At 40.2% G+C, this 14,272-nt stretch overlaps 1 long non-coding RNA gene across 1 annotated transcript; it reads right to left on the bottom strand.

Annotated features, from left to right (window-relative positions):
• Positions 1-5,282: 5,282 nt before the first annotated feature.
• On the bottom strand, positions 5,283-14,150 carry LOC125184365 (uncharacterized). The gene is made up of 4 exons (XR_010828419.1): positions 13,076-14,150; positions 12,523-12,761; positions 11,806-11,982; positions 5,283-6,434 (listed from the first exon to the last, which is right to left on the bottom strand). It is a non-coding gene; the product is annotated as an uncharacterized lncRNA (long non-coding RNA).
• Positions 14,151-14,272: the final 122 nt, after the last annotated feature.

The raw sequence follows: 14,272 nt of genomic DNA, 5'->3' as shown, positions 1-14,272 counted from the left end.
GGATGACCTGTTTGGAAGCTGGGAACTTGGGATACGTGTGCAGAATCGCAGCTATGCTGCTACCGGCACCTGATAAATGTGATGACACAAATAGGCCCAGGCTTTTTTGTTTGTTTATTTTTACCAAATCATACCCTCCAAACCAGAGATTTCACATAAATCCTGAATGCAGGTCTGTAGCTCCCACAGCTCTGTCAGCAACGGCTGCAGAAGGTGAGCCCTGTTTTTACTTGCATCACAAGACACAACAAGGCAAGAGCATCTTCTAATGAAACAATTCCTTAACCATGAAGTTTTGAGCACGTACTAACATAAAAAGCTCTTCTCGGAGGTAGGAAGCAAAATGTCAGTGCCCCTTAGGGAGGCTGTAGGAGAAGAAATGGTTTTCCAAAAGCCAAGGCAGATGGGAGGGGAGATGGGCAGAGAGAGGAGGTGGCTGAAAAGTCCTCTCTTGGTGCTCAGGCATCGCTGTCAGGGAAAGCAGCCCAGGTCTCTCCCTGACCGCAGCAAGCAATCACATCCCTGGGGGGTCAGGGCAAGAAGGGGTTCACTGCTCTGCTGTAGCCCCACTCACAGGAGTGCCACAGCTTGTGCAACAGCAAGGGCTTTCTGATTGCAACTCCACAGCCTGTCCCTCGCAATGCTGCAGTCTGCCAGCTGCTTTTCTGGGTGGCCAGTCACCTTCTTACCTGCTGGGGCAGAGCTTCATACCCCTGTATCCAAAGCGCTGCGATCCTCCTGGCTTTGCACTCCCTGTTCCGGACCACAGTCATGGCTGTTGCATCGGATTTCTTTTGAGAAGCCATTGTCAACTCTGCGTGAACCACCTTTTCTGGCACTCTTTCCCTCTTCACCCTTTGTAGGTTTTTTGTCTTGCCTGAAATGTCTGTTCCCACATGAGCTGATGTCCCTCAGTTCTTTATATCATCAGTCATGTCCAGACATACTTTTCATAAAACATCCACATGGATGGTGTTGGATAGAACAGTGAGGTAATCATTCACTTTGGTGATTTATTACTGGTGCATAGGGTGCCTAGGGGGCTTCTGTATTTAAAGTTTGTAATAATTTCCTCTGAATTTATGGCTACCAAGCCTAAAAGATCTTGATTCTTGTTGTCTCTTCTTTTTGCATTTCATCCACAAAACGTTGTATCTTTATCTCTAAGACAGATATTTCTACTTTCAAAAAAAATGGCTTCTCTGCCTCTCTCGCTTTCATCTAGCAGCCTGGAGGATACCTAGGGGATCATTACTGTCTCAGGAGTGCTACCCTTCTTCTCTGCAAACTGTTTTATTACCCAAAATCCCTTAAGCACAAGGTTTTAGAATAATTCCTTATAGCATCTTTGGGTGATGAAACATGTGGCAAAAGTCTTTCTTTATTAAGTATGCTTATAAAACTGCAATATTTTTAATATCATCTCAAGACTCTACTGTACTTTACCAAGGCTACAGTGGGAGGCAGCATGCAGCAGTAAACAAGGCACTATACCTTGATTCAGGACTGCTGGGGTCTTTTCTGTCTGCACGTCTCCCTGTCCTGTGGTTTTGGGCACGATACTCCTCCTCTGGGCCTCAGGTTCTTTATCAATGGTAAAGAGCGCTGATATCAGCTTCCCACTGCTGTCTGTCAGGTACAGATGCAAGGAGTATGTCATGTGGATACAGTCTTTTTTTTTGTTAAATCCATCCTTTTGACAACCTATATGAATAAATAGGTCCTAAAATTAGATCACTGTGATGTCAGTTTATTTTATTTCATGAAATCTAGGAACTTAGTGAAAGCAGAGGAGGGAATCTGCTGGAAGATATGTGGAGTGGTATCCAGTCAGGTTCTGCTCCTGTTCTTTTATACATTTGACGTGAATGGAGCATTTCTGGTTCCCAGCTAATTACTATGAGTGTGATTTATCTCACCTGTTATATCCACACAGAAAGTAGGAATCTAATTCAGACCTCTAAGTTCCCACTATAGTTGAGAGACACAGAGACTCCTTGAAGAGCAGTTCATCCAATAGTTAGAACACTACACATGTACAATGGCATCTTTATCTGCTACTTTATCTACTAAAGATATTACATCTTTATCTACCAAGGCTGATCAGGGCAATTAATGCAATTAAGGCCTTACATCCTCAGATTAGATTTTTATAGTTGCATTTCTTTGGTTACTCATAGTCTTTCTGTGAAAAAGTAGTCTGCTAAACCCCTTCTTCTAAGTTGTTTTTTGAAGTGACATAATCTTGGGTAACAGCAGAAAATCTTTTCATTATTCTTTAAATACATGATTTGGCATTTTAGGCTGTTGATTTTTTCCCCCACTTCTAATACTTTGAATCTAAAGATCATCCATTTGTTTCTTGTTTTATACCTTCTGACTCCTTTATATCGATCACTTCTCATAACACAATGTCATAGGTAGGTTTTGTCACCCCATTTCCACATTTAATTTCCACTTTTTAAAGTGAAAATATTTTAAAAAATCAGTCACTGGGCTACTTTCCTCCAGACAGCGCATTCCCTTTCAGAAGTACTTACTGCTGTTTATTCTCTAACTAACCCCTTATTCACCTGAAATTTCCTCTGGTAATTTCCATCCTCTGCAATTTCCCACATGGCATGGAAGACCAGACAGATGAAATCTACGGCATTTCTTTTATCTAGAAAATCAGCTAGCAAAGAACATTCAGGTTATTTAAAAGCGATTTACATTCTGTAAACCCGAGCTGCAATTTATCTCATTCTCCATTTTTTCATTCTCTCAGGTTTCTTTTTCCATTAAGACGTCAGTGTCCTGAGGGCACTAATAGGCCTTAATTGCCCTGATCAGCCCTGCCTGAGCCTCCACTCATCCTTTCCAGCTCCTTCAGGAACTGCCAGCCTTCCCTGTTCCCTGACAATAGGTCCTTAAATTTCTCATACTTCTGAGACCATAATAATGGGCCTGTAGTTACATAAATAACACTTTTAACCATCCTTAAATACCATCACTGAATTTTCATGATTTCCCTGACTTGAGATATGTGTTGGAAGCACTGCTATTAGACCAATAACTTCAGGTCTTTGAGAAATCTTTAATGGAGATGACGCACTCTCCCTGATCTGAACTTGTCAATCTCTCTGATGTTTTTGTGTGCACCTCACTTCTGGTAATTTTTATTTCTATATTCTTAATCACAGAGCTGTTCTGCCTTTGCCCATATGCTCAGCAGCAGCATCTTCGCTAATGACTGAGAAGTACAACAACCATGTTTCATCAGAAAACATCTTTCTGTAGATCCTTATTCAGTTAGGTTGTTAAGTACATGCACAGTTTAGTGTGTGGCCAGTGGGAAAATTTGCATGTTTAAGCACTTCACTATATTGGACACTTGCACCCAATTGCCAAGCTCGCTGTCACAAGATTAGTGACTTCTGCACTTCAACTCACATCATGTAGTCTTCAAGCATTTCAAGGAGCTGACACAGGTGTCAAGAGACACTTGCTAAGGCTAAATATTGGAGCCTGCATTTTAATACGGTACTTTATTACAGGCAAGTACTCCCCTCTAGCAGCCGTGCACCATATGGTTATCTAGTTTCACACATATTGCTAACCCCAGACTGCCTTAATGCAAATAAATCATGGCATTCTCCTAATATATTGGCGACAGCATCTGTTATCCTGCACCTGTCATTGCTGCAGCAACAGAATGATTTATGGTTCTTAACTTCAGCCCATTACCAAACAGCACATGGATAGCCACACATGACACCAACAGTTTGGGGGACAGGTGGAAGTGGCAGCGTCATAGACTTCACGCATTATTCCCTGACAATGTCAATGCTCTCTGATGGACAGTTCATCTGAGAATCTCATCTAGAAACCGGTTACTCACCAACATCTGTACGCTTCTTTGATAACTGGAGCATAGCTTAACATCTACTCATTTCACTGGTTATACGTTACATGAGCATCATCCAAAATACTTGTCTGCACTGGAGAAATGAAGGTCAGTACATGGGTTTAGAGTACAAAAGAAAATAAGTCTTCTAAATCTTTCTTGTTTTCAACTTAATTTAAAGATGATTTTAAAATATTTGATTGTATATATATATATTGTATATATACAGTGTGTATATATATATACTATATTGTGTGTGTGTGTGTATATATATATATATATATATATATATATATATCTGTGGTGGTTTCACATTGATGGGCAGCTCAGCTCCACCATGCCACTCTCTCACTCTCCCCCCGAAAAGTACAGGGGGAGAAAAAGCAATGAAAAAAGGCTCAAGACCTGAGGAAAGGACGGGGAGATCACTCAATAATTATTGTCATGGGCAAAATAGACAGCGCAGGGAGATTATTGTAATTTATAACCTATTACAAATAAACTAGAGCAGTGAGAAAATGAAAACAAACTAAAAACACCTTCCCACCGTCCACACTCTTCTACGGACACTCTGCCCCTGCTCCCCGTGGGGTCCCTCCCACGGGATGCCGTCCTTCCCGAACTGAGCCTGGGGGGCTGCCCACAGGCTGCAGCTCTTCCAGAACTGCTCCCACACGGCTCCGTACCACGGGGTCCATCCCCCAGGAGCAAACTGCTCCAGCACGGGTCCCCCACGGGCGGCAGCTCCCCCCAGACCCCTTGCTCCTGCGTGGGCTCCTCTCCACGGGCTGCAGCTCCGGCCCGGGGCCTGCTCCTGCGGGGGCTCTCCATGGGCCGCAGCCTCCTCCAGGCCACATCCACCTGCTCCACCGGGGGCTCCTCCACGGGCTGCAGCGTGGAGATCTGCTCCGTGTGGGACCCGTGGGCTGCAGGGGGACAGCCTGCTCCACCAGGGGCCTCTCCACGGGCCGCAGGGGAACTTGTGCTGCGTGCCTGGAGCACCTCCTGCCCTCCTGCTGCACTCACCTTGGGGGCTGCAGGGCTGCTTCTCTCTCAGCTCTCACCCCTCTCTCCCAGCTGCTGTAGCACAGCAGATTTCCCCTTCCTTAACTCTGCTCTCCCAGACGCCCACCCAGCGTTGTTCATGGCTCAGCTCTGGCCAGCAGCGGGTCCCTTTTGGAGCCGTCTGGAGCTGGCTCTGATCTGACCTGGGGCAGCTGCTGGGCTCTGCTCACAGAGGCCACCCCTGCAGCCCCCTGCTACCATAACCTTGCAACACAAGCCAAATAAAATAGCTTAGAGAAAACAGACCTACTACTTGTGTAAGAACAAGTAAAGAAATATATTCATAAGTTGATGAATAAAAAATGACTGCAATCTTGTTTTAACAGTGCTCTTTATTAAAGACAGGATGAATTTCACCTAATCTTATCAATATCATACACATGTATGTCTTTTGTGGCCCTATGGACAATGAAAAGCAATTCCTCATGTTTTAAAAATAGATGTCAGAGATAACTGCGTCTTAAGGAAGTGTGGAAGAACTTTTTACATTATATGCCCAAATTTAATCATGTACAAGGAGATCAATCCCAACACTTTTCACAACAATAAGGTTAGAAATTAGCAGACTTGCTCAGACGAAATGAATAATCTGTCTGTTTTCCACATTTTTTTTTCAGACGTTCCTTGCCCTAGCTGCCATCTACCAGCTGACTGTACTGTCGTATGTTACCAAGAAACTCTTATTGATATCTGGTCATTTCACAGTGTTTAAATAGAACAGGAAATAATTTCACTTACAAACTGTTTGAACACTGTGAAAATAATTCAAACAGCCTGTAATATTACCAAACACCTTGAAAACGTTTGCTTGGGAGAGTCATCTGGTTTCTCCTATTATTCCATTTCAGCTTTCAGAAATACCACACTCTGTGCTTGGAGGCCAGCAGAACATGGTTTCCTTCATTTGCACATAACTATAACACCTTGGACAGCAAAATGAGCTGGACCAAAAGTGCATTTCTGCATAGTCCTTCTTCTCTTTCATGACCAAATTGGAGCAATTGAATTTCTAGTGCCTAATAATTTTATATGTCAGTACAGGCATCCAAAGGGCAGACTGTCATTGAATGTGCTATTCATTCATACCAAGACTCCACAAATGACACCTAATCTGGTCAGAAATTTTCTGTAACAAATTGTTGTTGTGGAGTCTTTCATTCACATCACTTCCATAATTGCCTGATTACGTGCCAGCTTGCCTGCTTCCACAGCAGCCCACCAAGAGATCCAAACTTCAGAGGCTTCTGCTCTTGAGCTCTGTGACTACAGAGGATTAAACATGACAGCTAAACTCACTTTCTTCAAAAAATTGCTAGCTGCCTAATTAAAGCATACACACTTGAGTATTTTCCTCTCCATAAGATTCTTAGCAGCTCTGTCCTGTCCCAAACAAGAAGTCTGCTGGATCTCCAACTCCAAACCTCTCAGACTCTTTCGTAGGTCGCCAAGCTGTATATTGTGAAATGGGATCCCTGGAATGTGCCTACAATTAAGTATTGAGGAATTTTGGCTCCATGAAAATATCTTGGGTATTAACTTTATGTCCCAGTTCTCAAAACATTTTTTTTTCATGGATGTAGAATTTGCTTTTTCAGCAAACTGTGTGAAATAAACACCTTGCACAAACAGTTCACTGCAGTTTTTATATTTCTTTGATGCTGTACTACAAGATTTTCAAGCTTTTTAGATTTGCAAAATTGCAGTTAGGACACTTAATAGGATTTTCAAAAAGGCCTGTAGACATCTAATTTCGCTGATTTGAAATGTGTTTTCTCACTCTGCATATTGAAAACAAACATTTATGAAGTTAATTTCTTATCTCTGTGGAAAAGTGCTCTGTAACAAAGGACAACAGTCCCTAGATTAGAGTTTTCATAGTCTATATATTATGAGAATTAATGATGTTCTAAGGTTGTGCCTTAGAGCCTAGATGATATTTAAAACATAAAATCATTGTCAAATTGTTAGCAAAATATTGCCGTTTCCTAAAAATTGCAAATGTAGATTCCCATGGATGAGTGGAAACTGGTCTTTGAGAACACACATAGTCTTTCAGATATTGGGCCAAATTCTGCCTTCACATAAACACATAAAATCTCAATATTTTAATGAGAATTCATAAATTGTAAATCAAGACAGTTTGGCTAATGCTTGGCAAAATAAATTTTAGAGCTTTTCTTGGAGGAGCTGTAAGTCACAAATTTCATTTTTCTATTAAAATTGAGCTGGCGTAGACAAACTGCAATTCTCAGTCAACTGCTTCTCCCATATGAGAAACAAAAAATACTACGCCAACCTTATGCTTTCAAGTGAAAATACATCATCAGCGTTATTAGTTATTTAAGGATGGATCCAAAGCCTGTGGAAGTGTGCCATTTATTTTAACACACTTTTGAAAAAGTTTTTTCAGAATGATAAACAGATTAACAGTAAATGGAAAATACCACAAAATGCAATCTCAATCTTCCTTCATTGGTTTAGATCTCCTACAGTTGGAAAACTATCCTGTACAAGCTATGAACATTTTTCTGATGAATGAAACTACATATGCAGTTGAATCTGCATATAGAAATCAACATTTTTCATGTTTTATCCTTTTTTATTATTATTATTTACTTGCATTTTATATATAGGCTATTTCAACTTGAAACATAGCAGCCTGAAAGGAAGTGGGAAAGTTGGTAAGAAATGTATCTTATTGTTTCAATACTCCGAATGAAATACAAAAGACAAAGAAATTATTGTTGTCTATAACAGAGAAAGCTATTTCTGGTTGACTTTAAAATGTTTCTGTAGATTACTAACAATTATATAAAAATAGATTTACTTAACAAATCAACAGCTGTCAGATTAATATTCTTTATAACATAAAGAATATTTATTTCATATTCATATTATCAGTCATAATTAATATTATGACTAATGTTACCATTTTTCTAAATTTGATCATAAATTTTATGAAATTGAGTGCTTTTCTTAGAGTTCTGGATGCTTTGAAGACAATAATAACATAGGCATCCCAGCCAAATTAAGTTTCTAATCCTTAGAGCTAAAGAGAAAGGAGTGTGCCAAAGGACAAAAAAATATATATATATATAAGCCTGTAGGGATTTTTATCCCAAATCATAGTTATCGTAACTACTAGGATTTACCAGCAATGAACTACTGTTAAGGTTACTGTTAAGGTTGTGTGCATCACTTTAGGTCTTTAGGTCTTATTATACTCTCTTTATATTATAGAATCACAGAATGGTTTGGGTTGGAAGGGACCTGAAATCTCACCCAGTTCCACCCCCCTGCCATGGGCAGGGACACCTCCCACCAGACCAGGTTGCCCAAAGCCCCATCCAGCCTGGCCTCGAACACCTCCAGGGATGGGGTATCCACAGCTTCTCTGGGCAGAGCCTGTTTCAGTGCCTCACCACTCTCTTAGTAAAGAATTTCTTCCTTATATCTAATATAAACCTATCTTCATTTGGATTAAACCATTACACCTTGTCCAGTCACTACACTCCCTGATATAGAGTCCCTTTCCTGCTTTCTTGTAGGCCCCCTTTCGATACTGGAATATTTTATAATGGCTCTTCGACCTGTCCATCACAATCCTACCATTGAATGTGTATTAAGGGAAAAAGAGGATGTGTACGGTGGATGTTCTTCATATTCTTGATAACAGGAAAAAAGAAAAAAAAAAAAAGGCTTTCAAGTGCAAATTTCAATAATTACCTAGATTCTTTGATTTGCCAAAACTGAAAAGACCAAGAAAGCAGAAAAGTAGAAATTAACTGGTGACCTGCAGACACTTTTTCCATATCCTTCAAGTGTGCATTTTGTCATAATCCATCCATAACACAGAGGCTCCCACGTTCTAGAGGAATTAACGTACAACTTCCATTCAATTAAAAAAAAAAAAAATCCTCTTCTTGAACCACACTGATCCAGTACCCTTTTAGACATCAAGATCTAATTTATACACTCATTCAGAAATTTTACATAAACAGTTGCATTGCAACACTTTGAAATAAAGGGTTCATTATGCCAAGTACCTAGCTTATAAGTAAACTTTTGCCAATTGCAACTCCCTTTTTCAATGCAACCTCAAAAAAATCATGTAGTTGTATTTATATGCTCCTTTTAGCGGCAAATATCAAAGTGCTTGCAAAAATTTTATTATCCTCACAAACAGTCCAATAGAGTAGTAAAATCTGTAGTAGTAGTGATCTGTTTAAACCACAAGAAGATCGAATGGCAAAGATTAAGCCACTTTCCTGAGATCATGTATAAAATAATTCTTTTCTACTCACTAGATATTGCATCCTCTTTAACTGTGATGACACCATCATTACCAACCAGTCAGCCGCACCTCAGTACCCAGTAAGATCATGGATCAGATCTTCCCGAAAGTCAAGTCAAAGCATATGGAAGACAGGGACGTGATTAGAGATACACAACATGGCTTCACCAAGGGCAAATCATGCCTGATTGATCTGGTGGCCTTCTACAAAGGAGTGACTGCACCAGTGGACAATGGAAGAACAACAGATGTCACCTACCTGGACTTCTGTAACACCTTTGAGATGGTCCCCCACATCATCCTTGCCTCTAAATTGGAGAGAGATGGATTTGATGGATGGACTTCTAGATGGATAACAGATTGGCTGGATGGCCACTTCAAAAGAGCTTCAGTGGCTCAGTGTGCAAATGGAAACCAGTAATGAGTGATGTTCCTCAAGGGTCCATACTGGGACTATTACTACATACTATTTAATACCTTCATTAATTACATTGATAGCAGGATTGATTACATTGATAGCAGGAGAACACCCCAGCAAGTTTGCAAATGACACCAAGCTCAGTAGTGTAATTGACATGAGAGGTGGAAAGGATGCCATCCAATGGGACTTGGACAGGCTTGAGAGGTAGGCCTACATGAACCTCATGGCCACAAGGCCAAGTGCAAGGTGCTGCACCTGGGTCAGGGCAATCTCAGACATCAATACAGCCTGGTGGATGAATGGATTGAGAGCAGACCTGAGGGGAAGGGCTTGGGGGTTCCGGTGGGTGAAAAACTCAACATGAGCTGGCAATGTGAGTTTCCATCCCAGACAGCCAACTGTATCCTGAGCTGCATCAAAAGAAGGCATGGCCAGCAGATCAAGGGAGATGATTGTCCCTCTCTACCTTGCTCTTATGAGGCCCCACCTGGAGTACTGCATTCAGCTCTGGGGTCCCCAGCACAAGAAGGACATGGACCTGTTTGAACAAACCCAGAGTAGGTCCCCAAGGATGATCAGAGGGCTGGAGCACCTCTCCTGTGAAGACAGCCTGAGGGAGTTGGGATTGTTCAGCCTGGAGAAGAGAAGGCTCCGGGGAGACCTTATTGGGGCCCTTCAATATAGAAAGAGGGTTTATAAGAAAGATGGAGAAAGATATGGCCTGCAGTAACAGAACATAGGACAATGGTTTTAAACTGAAAGAAGATAGATTGCAACTGGATATAAAGAAAAAATTATTTACTATCAGGGTGTTAAGGCATCAGAACAGGTTGTCCAGAGAAGCTGTGGATGCCCCATCCCTGGAAGTGCTCATGGCCAGGTTGGATGGGGCTTTGGGCAACCTGATCTACTGAGAGATGACAGGGAGGTTGTAACTAGGTGATTTTTAAGGGTCTCTTCCGACCCCAACCATTCTATGATTTTGTGGTTGTTCATTTATGTCAGAACTATGCTGAAACAATTCCACTGCCTTGCAATAAATGATGGAAATGAGAATGTAGTCCATCAAGTGTGGCATTTCTATTTCTGTTGCCATTTGCCCTTTGTCACAATTATAAATACAAATTTGGTGTTTCATATGTGTCTTATCAGATTGAGCTTCCAGACCGTACAGTTCACTGAAGCTGAAAGTAGAATGCCTCACTAGGGAGACCCAGACTAAATGGAAACAGTAAAAGGTCACCTGAAAGGTATTTTACTTTCTAAACTGCATGTGGAAATTATATTACTTGTGCAGTACCGTAATAGGATGGATCTCCGTTTAAAGAGGTAACTATATAGAAACCTCATTGTGCTAATACTGTCTTTCAATAATGCAATTGCTTCATTAAATGAAGCACCTGCTTTTTTTAGTTAACATTAAGGAATAGAAAGGATTTTAAAATGATTTATTTGCTGTCCACCTGCATATGCTTAGAGAAACAGAAACGGATTATCTACAGGTTAGGTAGAAAACTCATTATGGCAAAGAGTCTTTTCAGAGACAGTGATTTGCAAGTTTGACTTCTTTGGCTCTCATTCGATTCCATGCAGAAGATAAAACACCGCACTGAATGCTCTTATTAATGTACTCAGTTACTACCTGGGATGTTACACCGCCAGTCTAGACATACAAAGTATTATGCATGACAGAATAGAAAATAGTTTTCTCAAAACAGTTTTCAGGGTTGTTTTCAAATAGGTTTATATAAATGAAAGTGTATCAGCCACAATTTCATTTTGGTGAATCCTAGTGAATCAATCTTTACTAAGTTTCCATTTAGTTGACTTCAACATCTTTTTGTCTCTTGAACAGTTTTCAAACTATATTAGGTTCCTGAATTACTGTTGCTAGACATTATCTATATCTATTGCAGCATAAAAATTAAAGATTAAAAGCCTAACACTCGCATTTGTCATTCAGTATGTTTAAAATTTCTTGTCACTCAGGAGTGATTCTGTTTCTGAATGCTTTGACAACTCCAGTTCCAAATTGCCCTAACAATGAATGTATAACAATTCTTGGACAACATTTCAATATAAGTGACATAATTATTAACATTTCTACTGACAATTTAAGATACATATTCTAAGCTATACCTGAGCTCCTTTAGATTCAGCCAGCCATGTCCTGTTGCCTTCCTTAGCTGACCCTGAACCATCATGCTTCATCCTGTGTCGTCAGCCTATCATATAATTGCAGATGGAACAGATCCACAGCAGACAGGAACAGACCCTGGTTCCTCAGTGGCAGCTGAGTGCCTTTTGTCCACCTAGCTGTAAACATACAGGAGGCTTTGTCCACCTCTGTTTTGCCTCTGTTGACATGAATTAATGTGCAAAATAGTTATAGACAGTTACATGAGATCAATGGCTTTCAATGTGTACTCACCTGGACATATCTGGACAGCTTCTTGGAGATCCACATAAGATAATTAAGCAAATATATCTTAAGTGTCTTAAATTTGCTTCATTGATAACTTTTCAGTTGAAAACTGTGACAATTAAACTAGATCCATATACTCCTTTGCAAAAGAAAATGTAGGAAATCAAGAGCAGTGAGCTAACTCTGTGATACTTTTTAAAAAAAATGTATCTTTAAGCACATACTGGTGTTTATTATTTCATTTCTGAATTCTTTGTGACTTCTTTTTTGATATTGAGGTGCTCAGAACAGTTCATTGTTGTGGCAGCCTCTAATATCTAATAGCCATTTAACATCTCTGTGCACTCTGGTATCCTGTACCTTTTCACAGGCAGAGCTATTTTTTCTTCCTGCCCCAAAGGCCTTAAGTAGTCTGTCGTTCTTTTTCTCACCTTTTGCTCACTTTTTCTAGCAAGCAATATGATTAACGTCTCTTTGAGAAATGTCAGGCAGCATTCACTCCACTGTAAATCAACTATACCAGTTCTCTTCCAAATTTATTAAACAAACTGGCCCTTCTGTTACTGCCACCACTGTTAGCACTCATTAGTTGTACTGCTGGAACACTACTGCCTCAGCTTCATCCTGGTAGGCACTCCGCTAATGCGTGACAAATAATGGAACCTATTATCTAGAAAAAAAAAGGGGGGGAAACAATAGATAAGACAAGTAAATAAGAGGAAGTGCAAACTAATCATAGGAAACAATTTATGCCAAATTTATTATACAGGGGAAGACAGACAATAAAATTAATCCTGACAACAGGTGAGCTACTCTGTGTATGTAATTACAAACATGATATGAAAAGGCAAGCCTGGAAAAGGCAGTCCATCCTGGAGCAAAGGGAGAGGGTGAATCCTTTCTCTGCTGCAGACAGGAGGGCTTATAGCAAAGCTTTCAACCTATTTGTAGACTCCTTTTACCTTACATTGTGATTTTAATTACCGGATAGCCATGCATTTCCAGTTCTTCGTACTCAGCTTGGTATTTGGATACTGTGATCTTGTCAAGAGCATGAACAGACCCCTGAATCCCTAAATGTCCATGTTGAAACAGAATTTCACTCCTTCTACTGTTTTCAGGAATTCACTCTTCTTCCTGTGTCCAATATCATATGCCCTCTGGTGCATTCACAATTCACCTCTGAGTTGTGAGCATGGTCATAATGACTGAAGCGCGGTAACATCCTGAAAACTAATATTCTGAAAAGAAACCTCAAATGGCACAGTGTGGATTCATCTTTTATTGTCTCATTGGTCCCTCTAATACAAGCTGTTTACTTTGGAATATTTGAAAGACCGCATTGTTATTTGTTCTAAAACTTGCTGTAGATTGATTTGATAATCATGCCAAGTCCTTTCTGTTTCTGATGTCTTCAGTCCTAATAATTCAACTCATTTATCAGCAGCAGCAAAGGAAAGGAATGCATCTTGCTGTGCAGCACTCACAGAAGTAAGAGTGAAAGAATTTTATTGGTGTTACGTGTCCAGAAAGCGCTATGAAACACTCAGCATGGTTCCTAGATGGTGTACTTCTGCGTTCACACATCTGCAACCATTCTATTTTGTCCATTTTTCTAACCTTCACTGTACTTTCAGAGTAGTCTTTGAAAGAGACATGTTCAGACTGCTGAAGACACAATGTTCTAATGTTCACATTGAAAATCAGGTCACCAGAATTAGAATGATTAGTTTTAATAAGTTATTAATTATAAAATTTCGATTCTGCTTTTAAGAAATTAAACTTGAGGAAGACTCAAGATTGTGTGGTCTAGAAATCTACCTGCACATATTCCCTGCAAGATTTAAGTGATACTTCAGGTGAAATTGTAACAAACATAGATAAAAAGAGCCAAGGCTCCTCTGGAAAAACTCATTACATGGTTACCATTTGCATCCATTTTCAAACTTCGCAGCTCCTTGATGAATTACTCTTTATATTGCATTGGACACATTCCGAAACAGCGTGACTCATTTTCCTGTGCTGGAGATCCTGGCATCTCACAAACACAAGAGCTACTAATCTCAGAGTCAATACACGGTTAATTTGGAAAAGAAAATCAGCTTGCCATATAACAAACTTAACATGGGGATAAACTTTGAAGAGAGCCTGAAAGAACAAATAGAAAAAGCACTTGATTGA

Source organism: Anser cygnoides, chromosome 1, assembly GCF_040182565.1.
Source record: "Anser cygnoides isolate HZ-2024a breed goose chromosome 1, Taihu_goose_T2T_genome, whole genome shotgun sequence".
NCBI lineage: Eukaryota > Metazoa > Chordata > Aves > Anseriformes > Anatidae > Anser > Anser cygnoides.
The sequence above is the reverse complement of the archived record's forward strand: the minus strand, read 5'-3'. Positions and strand labels throughout refer to the sequence as shown.